Here is a 12,478-nt window from a genome sequence, read left to right as displayed (position 1 = left end):
AGACTAGGCACCGCAAGCTAGAAGTGTACCCATGGGCTAAGTACAGACAGTCAAAAAGCCTGAGGTTGAATCAGTTCAATCTAGGCAGCTTCCTTTAAGCTGTGTAGGTTGAACCAATAATCAACTGAACTGACATTCAGTTTTCAATTGGGAAAGGCAGGGGGAGGTCTGCACTGACCCAGGCCAGTAAGTGGGGGATGCTAGAGCACGTCTCCCAGCCTGCTGGCCATTGCCAGCCCAACCAAGTATCCCCAAACCTGTGCTGTCCCCCCACGGGGGGTTAAGAAGTCCCCTAGCCAGGGGCTGGTCCACCTTGGAGGAGCCTCCCCCTCAGGAGGTTTCCCCCAGCCTGGGTTCCCCAGCCCAGGCACTGTGGAGCTGAGGGGAATTCCCGCCCTCCCCCTTTCCAGCTGCTGATTGCTTCAGTGGCTGCCACAGGAGAGAGGGAGGAGACCTCTGGGCCAGGTGCTCACCCATGAAGCCCAGCATGGGGGCACTGAGGAGCCCTGGCTTAGGGGGTCCCTCCCCCAGCCCCGGGTCTTCTAGCCCAGCCCAGCCCCAGGGTCCCAAAGGGAATTCTTCCCCTCCCCAACCCCAGCCCTTTGCCTTAGCTGCCATGGGTCTCAGGAATAGACCAGGGAGTGGAGGGAAATTCACCTGCTCCCCTGCATTAGTTTTGCCTCAGACTTGCAGCAGCTAAGGCAAAACCACCTGTGGAGGTGCAGGAGAATTTCCCTCCTCTCCCTGAAGCTGCCTGAGACTCACAGCAGCTAAGGCAAGCAGCAATGCAGCTTGGGAGGAGAAGAATTCCCCTCAGCTCCCTGGGGCTGCCCCAGGTTGGGGGAACCTGGGCTGGGGTGTGGGGAAGCCCCCTAAAGCAAGGGTTCCCTGGTGCACCCATGTTGGGCTGCATGGGAAGGCACCAGGCCCAGACATCTGCTTCTTCCTCTCTCCTGTGGCAGCTGTTGAAGCAGTCACTAGCTGGGGAGGGGAGAGCGCTGCCAGGTTCAAAATCCCCTACCACAGGTGCTTTCTCTCTGCCCACATGCTATATAGACCCTAGTCGGGGGGTCTGGGGATCTGTTCCCCTGCCCCCTGTCCCTATGGGCTGATGGACACAGACAGGAAGCAGGCTAAGGAACGGAGAGGCAAGGCAGCACCTGCTCCACTGGAGCAGGCAGCGTAGCCCAGGGCTACAAACCATTCTGGGATGCTGGGAGACTGTGAGTTAACTTGAACCAGAAAGAGGTCTGGGACAGAAGTTCCATAAACTAGTTTGACCTAAGTCAGTTAAGTCTGATAATACATCCAGCTAGGTTTAGCTTAAACTGGTTTTGGCCATTTTGAAAGTGGTTTACGTGCACTGAATTTCTGTCCTGTTAGAGGTTTAAACCAGTTTCTATTCACTTAAACCAGTTTATGTGTAACTTCTGTCCCTAGCCATGTACACTGTTTTAGTCCTCATGACCGGAAAGCAACTTCAATGGCCCCAAGGGGTCTGACTGTTCCAAGAGGCCAGGAAGCATGGATGATAAGCCTTGCTCTGCCACAAATGTTCTATGCAACTTTAAACAGAGCAAGCCCACTCTCTGCATACCTGTTTCCACTCCCACCCTTTGTCTATCTTGTCTCTTGAGACTCTTAACACCTCCAGGGCAGGAACTGTTTCTTTCTGTGTGTTTATATAGTGACTAACACAGCGAGGCCCTGGTCTGGATTGGTGTCTGTCAGGGTTTCTGTGATATAAACAAATAACAATGAATTCAGGGTTGGCCAACAGAAATCACAGGGACTGTGCAACATGTGTAGGACTGAACTGAGCACTGAGTGAGTTTTTGTCATAAAATTATGGCTGCTGATTATGGCTGCTGCTTTGGAGGAAAGCTAGAGCAAAGTCAGTATTATTCAGTACCTTTGTCTGATATCAGATAGCTAGCTTGCCTGTGTAACAGATGGGAGGAAAAACCATTTCCCTTGAGCTTCGACTTCACGTATGAAGCAGTGTGCAGGAGTAGGCAGCACTGCCTGTGGCCCCATTGTACTCAGAAAAGTGTTCATCAGAACAACAGCAGCAACTGCAAAGCTCTTCAAGTTGTCGCAGAAAATTATTACGCTGCTTCTACTTGAAGTTAAAATTGTGATAAAATGTAGTTAAATTCATGCTAGTAAATGAAAGAGAAAAGGCAAATGCTGTCCTGCATGGTAACCATACATCTTACAATTTAAAACAAAGCTGGGAAAATTTTAATTTTATTCCCTACAGTTGAAGTGCTTAATTCTGTCAATTCATTTTAACAACAGCCTTTAAGAAACAAACTATGGGATACATTTTGCCTGGTATGTAACTGCCTGGATTATTTCAGGGGTGCAGTGCATTTTGACCACATTTAAGACACATTAATACTACTCACCTACAAGAATAAACCCCCAATATGGTCTGATTAATAACCTCTAGTATTCCTTTTCTAGTACACCTTTCAAAATGTTTTGCAATTCACTAGTTTTTACAGAATAAAACATTCCTTCCACACTGCAAGAAAGAAACTAGCTTGACCTGAAATTGACCTTTATATGTACAAGTTTATTTATTGTACCGGAACTGAAAACAGAAAATCTTCACAAAACAAAGCCAAGCAATGAACAGAAACAGCTTTGAAAGCAAACGAATTGTACTTACTGAAAGATGGGCCTGAAGAAAAACCATGGGTATGGTATGGGCACAGTCAGACTTTGAGGCACATAAAAACTCAGCATCAATTCAATTTCATAAATAGCACTAATTTGCCTCAAATCCAAAATCCTGACTGCCCTGAATTTGAGGGATGTTTATCATTTAAAACCACAGCAAAACACTGTGTTTGCAATCCACATGTATGTTAATATTTCTCAAGAAAAAGTACTCCTGAGGGGTGAGACGGTTAAATTTTACGTGGGGCTTGTTTCAAAGCATATTCAGTGCAGACTGGAACTGCTATGAGATTGCTGCTAAAAAATTTGGACTTGCAGTGACTTGCTGGAATTCAGAGTAGTACTCATCCTTTCAGTTAAAACCACTTTTCAGTACAGCCCCTAACCACATTCTCATATAGAAGCAATCGTGACTATGTGCTTCCTTCAAAATGATCCGTGCACTTTTTCAATATGTCAGTTTATGTGATAGGAGGGTTAAGGCAAGGACATGGGAATATATGTTTAGCTTCACTGATGAATGTGATAGCTCCTACTCCTGAGCTAATGAACCTTTGAAATACTCACACTAACTGATGACCTCCTGAGGTCTCTTCCAACCCTAATTTTCTATGATTCTGTGGTTCTACTGGTCTTATCCTTTTTGCGTTGCAAATGGACTTGCATATAGGAGATGGGGAAATTATCAATTTCCTCTGCGAAAATTTTTGCAAAAGTGGAAAAAATCACTTATTTTAGAATTATTTTTGTTGAAGAAAAATGAAAATGGAAAATTTCAATGAAAGCAAAGGGCCATATTTTCCTTGTGGACACAATTAGTTCCACTGACACTGAAGTTTGTTGTGTTATCTGAGTAAGGTGATCTGGCTTGGACCACCTAAAATCTCTGAAGTATTACAAGGTTGAGCTGCAGTGTTTGTTCTCTATTAAGATTCATATTCAGAAAAGGGTTTTCCCACAGGGCTTTTAGTGTCAGCCAGACCCCAAAAGTACTAAGATGCACTAAATTTACACATGATAGCACTGGAGACAGAAGGAGAAATAACCCAGGGTTTTCAAATCACATTAGAGCTGTCACATGAGTTTGGCCCGAGTTTTGTTTCAAAACTGCATACCTAACCACATTATTAAAATACTAATGTGCCACATATGAGCTTCCTGAATGAACTATATTTTACTTTTCTCAGCCATCTGTTTTTTAGAGTTGATGTTGGTGGTTTTAGTTCTGCTGCTAAAATGTACCTTGCACCCAACATACTTCCTGTTCTGGGTTTTTCTTGCACAGACCATGAGAGAGAAGACAGCTTTGGAGACTGTAACCATCCTGAGCAGCGCTAGAAAACCGGAAGCAGTCTGTTGATGTTGCTAAGAAAATGCTCACACACTGAAAACAATCCCAGAAAAACAACAGAGAAAGAGAGAGAACCTTTACAAGTCTGTAGAAGTGTTTTACAGATTAGTGCAACCTATTGGCTTAGTTATTTTAGGACCAACCTAGATTCTTCCAGGGAACAACAGGGTTCAGTGGAGAAAGTACTAGCTTAGAAGTTATAAGCCAGCTCCATAGCTCTAGACAAGTTACCTCCCTCTCCCTACCTCCGTTTACCTTCCCATTCTTCTTCTTGTCTTGTCTCCTTGGCTGGGTGCAGTGGGGACACTGATGTCAGTGGAGTAGGACTGGAGTACAAGCAATAGTATTAAAAAAGATTTGTGGGGCTAAGAAACCATCTGAGTCATACTTCTACAAAGGGTACGTGGTGCACGACTGCTTTGAGACAGCTGGTACAACAGGCCAGTGTTATGAAATACTGAGCAGTGGTGCTATCTGCACACTTGCTTCACACAGTCCTATTCCTCAGGTGAGCTCAGGAACTGATACCATTCAGTCTCTCAGTAGGCCCATGACACAGGGGCAAGGGGTCTCTCCAGCTTGTATAGCTGTGCAGGAAGCAGAGCACAATCGAGTCCTAAAAACAGAGAAGAGGGAGTAAAGCTTGTAAAGCACCAGGAGGCTCCTAAAGGGTGAAAGCTTCTCTGCAAATGCAGGCCACACATCTATTTAAAAGTAGCCTGCAGTTTTCTTTTACCTGAATACATTACAAATGAAAGCCTCATTTGTTGTAGCTCAGCTATGGTAGCCAGTTTTTCTTGTTAAGGTTGCCTCTGATGATACTATCTCATTATTACCAGAATCTGGGTAAAACACAGTTAATTTCCACTTGTAACAAATTTAGCTGCAGCTAATATTTTTGTCATGTCTTAGGTTGTTATAAATGAATTCAAAGTGCAGTTAACCTGCTCATAAAGCTTTAATTAGAAAGCACAGACTTGAACTTTAATCAGGAACAAAGCTGTCAAGAGTTGTGTGGTAAATTAGATAATACTGTATGGTTTGCATCCAGGGAGATTAAGACAGATTGATGCCACAGCTGAAAATATCTGTATGTGCATGTTCATTCTGACTAACACAGCAGATGCTACATACATTTTAGCAGAATGGTTGAATAACATATAAATATGACCCATAAATAATTTAAGCAACATGGAGCTCAAAAAGTTAATGAAATTAGTTATGAAACAAACACTGTCTGACCTACTTATATAAAGAGCAGGACAAAAAATATGAAAAATTATATATCAAATAACTCAAGTGATGAATTATTGCAAAATGTTGTGAATGGATTGTTTGATAAATATTGTTTGACTGGATTTACTTAACAGAAGTGCAAGAATGTGTGTCATTTATTTCTTCATCATATTTATGTCCCAAAACTGAAATGGTATTTGTATTTATCCATACCCACAGATGTGAATGCGCATGCTTGCATGCATACGTACATACAATCTACCATGAACACACAATTAAAGTTGAACAACCAAATACTGAGTCAGTGAAGTACTGTCAAAAGGAATATGCTTGAATCACTCCACAACCTCCATACAAGCATAGGGTATAATTCTCCTTTCACATATACCAGTGTTTTTCCTGGGCAAATCTATTTATTTCAAAAGGGCTACTCCTGATTTACACCAGTCTAAGACTGGTACCAGTGGGTGCATCTACGTGAGAGGTTTACTGGGTGCTTCTACACATTCATTAATGTGCCTTAGATATTGTGCATTAGTTTAGTACTTCCTTAATAAAGTATAAACTAAATGCACAGTACCTAGAGCTACTGCACAGTAGCACCAGTGCGCTGTTATTTAGTGACACTTACTGTACGTTAGCCTAATAACAATGTGAAGTAGGCTATTAGCACAGTTTTTGCCATGACACGCTCTGTGCAGTGTTATTAGGCTAACGTGCAGTAAGCATCTCATGTAGATGTGCCCACTGTGCAGCTGCCTAATTAACTGTGAAGTAAACATCCCAGCATCTATATATATGCCCCTATTAGGGCAAATGAAACTACTAAACTCTGAAGCAGGCTAATACTTATAAATACAAGTACTAGCCTGCTCCGGAGTTTTTTCATGTGTAGTAGTGCACGTGTAGACACTGACGTGGCTGGCTGGAGCACAAGGGTGCTTCAGTGTGGGGGAGGAGCTGCCTACTGGCTAGCTCCACACTGAATCACCCTCGTGCCCCAACCAGCTCCTCCACAGCACATTTTGCCCAGTTGGAGCAGCTCCAGGCTGGCAGACTGGACCACCTGCCAGCCTTGGCTGCTGCAACCCGGCTCAATGTCCTGTGGTCTAGGTGCACATGCAGATGCGCGCCCAGAAGCAATAACCTCCAGAGAGATAAGCTTTGGAGCTTATTGCTGTACATTAATAGGCATGTGTAGAGGCCCCCAGTTGTACTGTTTTATAACTAATGGAAAATATTAGACACACTTGTAAGTTCACAAACAAATTAACATTTAGTAGGTACATGGGCTCATGTTTGGTTTTGTAACCCTACTGATTTCAGTGGAGTTAAACCAAGAATACATTGGGTACAGGATCTGCACTTCAATCTGATACTGCACAGTACAGGCTCTAAACTGATAATATGAGCACATAAGAGATGGTAAGTGCAATATATAGCTTATGCAACCAGTCTTCAGTCTTTTATTTGCCCCCCAAAAGAAAAAGACATTATTATTATTTAGGTTGGAGTAGCAGACAAAATGTCCTAGGAGTCTTTTAAACAGAGAGACAGACACAGCACCTGCCCTGAAGAGTGCAGATACATGGGTCAGCTTGTAGCTCATGGGCATGGGGAAAGGAAATGTCACCTAAAGGTCATAGAATCTATGTTGGGAAGCAGGGAGTTATAAACCTCTGGGAATAGATCCACTGAATCAATGAGCCTCTCGTGATTTATATCTATGCGTGTGACTCAGGCATGTAGGACTGAAACTGCATGATGCTGAGTAAGCACTCCCTTTGGCCCAACTAATGTCGAGCATTTAAGCACGTGAGTATTGATGTCACTACTACTCACATGCTTAACGTGAAATGTTTGCTTAAGTGCTTTGCTGGCTGGAGGTCAGAATGTCCAGGACCCTGCAGGCTCTAACCCTGAACATCAGAGGCATAGCTGTTCGGTTCTGTACCCTGGGCAGTGGTTGTACATGGTGCAAGGGTAGTAGCCAGAGGTTTGCTAGTGGTGGTGGGGCAGGGAGAAGTGCTGCTTCCTTTATTTTTGCCACTGATATGTTGATGAGCCATTTAAACATCAATTTTTAGTGGGGAAAAAAAAGGGAAGGCCACAAAGTTAACCCCCTCTGACACCTCCGCCTTTCTCCATCCCTTCCCCCCACACTGTTTGCTATCATCACTCAAATGCTGCCACTGCTGCTCTGCACTCCTTGCTAATGGAGCCAGAGCTTGAGCCACTGCATGGAAGGTACTGGATGTGGAGGGAAATGGGGAGGAAATAAGGGAACAAGAGGGTGAGGTGCTCTCCAGGCTCCATTCTGGCACCCATATAAGGGTGCTCACCCATCCACTGTTACACTGCTGCTAAACATAGAGTATTTCCATTCGGAACCACCATACAGTTTCATAGTTGCTCCTGAATGACTGTGTTGACCATTTTTCTTTTTGTGGCTGGCAACATTTTCTTTTCTATGTGTAGAATGGACAATCTGGGTCAGCATCACCTTGTGGACAGATTTCTGTTATGTCCAAACACAAACTGCACACAGCTAGAAAAAATGGATTTGCAGCAGAAGGCCAATTTATCAAAATCAATCAGAATCCACACTATTTGTGGGAAATGGCCGCATGCAACAGGAGGTTTGTCAAGAAAGATTTCTTACAAGCATGAAATTTAACATTAAACCCAGAGAGTAAGAGCATGCCTAGAATAGCCAACTGCTGAGTGATTAGGATACTCACTGAAGATATGGGACACTGAGGTTTGGGTCATGCTTCAGGCAGTTAGAAGCCAACCCCTGGTTTTCCACATCCCCAGTGATTATTGTCACCAGACCTTTTTCTCTTACGTCACAAATAAACACAAACTTTTAAAGGTCTTGGTGACATCTCTGATCCTTGACTATGACCTCTAGGAACTACTCCAGTAAAAATATTAAGTATTAACAACAAGACTATTCAATAAATATTGCAAAGACATTTTTTCCTGAGTCATTTGTAAGGCACTGTAAGTCACTTGCACAGAACTCTGTAAAGAATATGTGATGATAGTAGCAATAAGAATGCATTAAAAAGGTAGCACCTGCATGGCATTAAGTTGACTTACCCTTGAATACATAGGATTCTTTATGAAATGTCAAACTCAGGAATGCAGGAATCTACAAATTATGATGAATCACACTCTTACAAAATATATAAAGCTTTATCATACAGTACATCTGCAGTTATAATGACTGTAAGAGATCTGCAACTTAAACTGCAAACAACCCTAGAGGACCTGGTTCTGTAGTTTTACTGTACCAGGAATTCAGGAGTGTGAACAAAAAAGTCTTTATGCAAAGCTCGGAAAGCACTAAAAACTGAAAAACAGACTTGTATGTTCTTTGTGTAGCAAAGCAATTTCCCAGAAAGGTTTCTAGTTTTACGGTTAGCTTTTGTACTGAAAAGAAAAGAAAGATAGTAACCTTTAGAGTGAGTGACAGTAGCATGAAAACATAATACTGTGTGAAAACATATTATATTACATATTGCATCATCTGGTGGTTTAATTAATTGTACAATATTAGTTTCTGTTGACATCAAGTATTCTTACTCTAGCAAAATAAATCATAGACAGTTTCATAATCAAAAAACCATGTTTCATTAGGGAAAAAATATGGGCAATTATATTTGAACAACTTGGCCCCCATTCTTGGGTTGTGCTGAGCTGCAGTCTTTACTGAACTGATGGGAGCAAGAGAGGGCAAAGGTAACTTTATATCACATCTACATAAACTAGAATATCGTCTACCCCTAGAAAGTCCCTGGTAACCCATTGGCAACTAGCTGTATGGCCCCTTTCCACCAGAGACGAACTAGCTCTTTAGCTTCATCTGCATTATGTATGGGATAAATATTGCATTTCAGGAGCTGGGGAAGATGCATTTCCTTCATTCTATTCACATTTCTGCTGCTGACTTCTGTAAGCCTCTTAACTGTTCAGTGCCTCGGTCTTCCCTCTGTAAAATATGGATAATACTTCTCAAGAGATTTTGGCTCCAGGGATGAAATTGGTATATCTTTATTACTATTAGGTAAATTATTTGTGAAATATACACTATGAAAATTTTCTGGAGAGAAACCTACCTGTGAGACAAGTCAACTGTGATCACATGGCACAGGAGGTTTTGCACAGAAGCAATTCCAGTGACACTGGGTGCATCTACATGAGACATTTACTGCACAGTTGACTAATTAACTGCACAGTAAACATCTCAGCATCTACACATGCACCTGTATTAGGGTGCATGAAACTAATAAACTCTGCAGCAGAGTAATACTTGTAAATATAAGTACAACCCTGCTGCAGAGTTTTTTCAGGCACAGCAGTGCACATGTAGATACTACTTCAGCTGGCTGAGTCACAAGGTGCTTCAGTGCAGGTGAAGGGCTAACTGGCAGGCAGCCCCCATGCTGAAGCACCCTCATGCCCCAGCCAGCTACTCCACCGCACATGGAGCCTGGCCAGATCAGCCCTGGACTAGCAGGTTGACCCCCTGGGTCTCCTGCCAGCCCAAGCTAATCTATTTCTGTACCATCCTTATAGTTAAAAGGCTTTTCCTAATATCTATCCTGTACATTGCCAGTTGCTTCTTGCTGTATACCCACTGCACATGGAAAACAATCTGTTACCATCTTATTTATAATAATTTGCATTTTTGAAGATTGTCATCTCATTTATTCATTCTCATTCCTGTCTACATGGAAAGATTAGAAGTCACTCAAGTGCCCCTTATAGATAGACACCTACTTAATTCATGGGAACTGCCCCCCTGATTTCATGGTCCGAGCATGGCACTAGTCACCATTTTCACAGTGGAGTGTGGTGGGTCCACCATGCCTCTGATTTGTTGAAGGGCCCCAGAAGTCCTGCCCCTCCCTGGAAATTGACAGATGGCCATCTGTCAATCTCCGGGGAGGGACAGGACTTCTGGGGACCCTCAGTCAATCAGAGGCATGGGAGGGGGCATGCCTCACTCCACTGTGAAAATTTCCCCCTGCCCCACCCACCCTGCCCCCATGCGTCAGGATGCCAAGGCTTCCTGCCTCTTTTTTCCAGCAAGTGAAGGACGGGGTGGGGGGGGGAAGGGAGAGGGGGAAAGAGAGAGCTCCCTCTTCCCCCTCTTCCCCCCACCTTTGCTTGCTGGCCATTTTTTCAGTTCTTTTGTGATCCACGTGTTTTTTCATGGGGACTGGGCTCTTTCATGGGGGACCTACCAAATTCACTGTTTCCACAAAAAAAGCAAAATCACAAATTTGGTAGGTTCCTACTTATGGATCACAGATTTGAAATCTCTTACACTCGTGTTTGATTTTCCCTAACCTATCTCCAATTAATTTATAGTCTTCTTAAAGGGTAATGCCCAAAACTGGACACTGTACTCCATTTGTGGCCCTACTAGTACTGATCAAGCCAAATAACTACCTCCCGTTGCTGACGTGCAACACTCCTGTTAATCCAGTTCAAAATGAGGTTTTTCTTCTTTGCAACAGCATCACATTACTGACTCACATTCAGTTTGCAGTCCTTTTTTCTCCCAGGTCCTTTTCTGCAGTACTGTTTGCTAGCCAGTAACCCCTCATTTTATTTTTGTGCATTTAATTTTTCCTTCATAACTATAATGCTTTGTACCTGCCATTATTGAATTTCAGCTTACTGATTTCCAATTACTTCTGCAATTGATCAAGATCATTTTGATGCTAATCCTGTCTTCCAAAGCATTTGCAATTCCGCCCTGTGTGGTATCATTCACAAACTGTAACTGTACTCTCTAATCCACCATGCAAGTTATTAATGAAAATATTGAATAGTATCAAATTCAAAAGACATGAAATGCCTTCCCATTTGACATCAAAACTTTGATAAAAATTTTGAGTAGTTTTACAAGTAAATATGCATGACTCTACTTATCAAAAGTGAGAAGTGTCGAACTGCTACAAAAGGGAAAGAACATAGAATAATAGTGGATTCTCTATAATACTTTATCCTTAAAATAAAATACACTCCATTAAACTTGAATTAATATTAAGTTATTTTCACTAGATTCAAAACCTTAAGAGTCATGGAGAGCTAAACTAACAGTATTTATCTATTACTCTTTATTTAGTTAATCCAACTGCAATTACTGGCAGCTGAAGCTTGCACAACACAACCACTGTTCAGGCACTGCATTTTGAATTTCATTAATATATTCAGTGAAATTAAAATTTAAAATGGGCTGTTAAAAATGTATTCACCAGAGTTCCCAGGTCTGACCCCTCTCTTTCTTCTTCAGTATAGTCCTTTAGGTAAAATCCCCTGCTCTTTTTCTCCCTGGAGTGGATTCTTACTATTCTCCCACTCAGACTGGGGCACTAAGCTACCAGTGCTCCCCAGCACCAGGTTTGTTCAGCAGGATAAACTGGATTCAGCTGCCCTGCAAGACAGGAGTTGTAACCAGTGTGAACACAAAACAGGGCATTGTCTAATCCAGGGGTGAGTAGAATATGGCCTGCAGGCCAGATTAGGCCCACCATGCAATTCCATCTGTCCTCTGGGGCTCCTCCATAAACCCTGTGTTCACCCTGGCCTGCAACCCGGTGCCTCCATACAGGAGGTGCAGCTCTGACTGCCAAATAACCATCCCCAACCCAGCCTAGCCTGACCTGCCCCAGCCCCAAGCCACGAGGTGCTAGAGACAAGAAACCTCTGCCTGGAAGAGGCTTTTGCTGGTGACTCCATGGCTGTTCCCAGCCTCCCTGCTTGTGGGAGTAGGATTTCAGGTAAGGACACCACCAGACCAGGGCCAGGGACTTCTGCTGGGGGAAAAGGGCAGGAGCACAGGGAGCCATGCGCTATGGAGCCAGGTCAGGCTGGCTCTGCATGCTGCCACCATGAGTGGCTGGGAACTGGGGTGGGAGTGCTATGGGGCTGGGCTGGGCTGACCGCACACCCTGCACCACGTGAAGCTGGGGACTGCGGTGGAAGTACTATTGGGCCAAGTGGGGCTGGCCCCGCTCACTGCCACCACATGTAGATCCAGGGACAGGCACATTCCGGGAACTTTAAGGACCTCCCCTCCACATAGACATACACCCACATCCCCCATCCCTCCACCAAACCCCAAACACACCCACACCCTCCCACACACACTCTCACCCCCCACCATAATCCCCCCACACCCAC

The 12,478-nt window shown here is 43.6% G+C and overlaps 1 long non-coding RNA gene across 1 annotated transcript; it reads right to left on the bottom strand.

Moving 5' to 3' along the window:
- Positions 1-2,228: 2,228 nt before the first annotated feature.
- On the bottom strand, positions 2,229-5,758 carry LOC109297807. The gene is made up of 2 exons (XR_002097423.1): positions 4,295-5,758; positions 2,229-4,072 (listed from the first exon to the last, which is right to left on the bottom strand). It is a non-coding gene; the product is annotated as an uncharacterized LOC109297807 (long non-coding RNA).
- Positions 5,759-12,478: the final 6,720 nt, after the last annotated feature.

Source organism: Gavialis gangeticus, unplaced genomic scaffold (genome assembly GCF_001723915.1).
Source record: "Gavialis gangeticus isolate Ggan-Ray unplaced genomic scaffold, GavGan_comp1, whole genome shotgun sequence".
Classification (NCBI taxonomy): Eukaryota; Metazoa; Chordata; order Crocodylia; family Gavialidae; genus Gavialis; species Gavialis gangeticus.
Note: the sequence above shows the minus strand (reverse complement) of the source record. Positions and strands in the feature narration are given on the sequence as shown.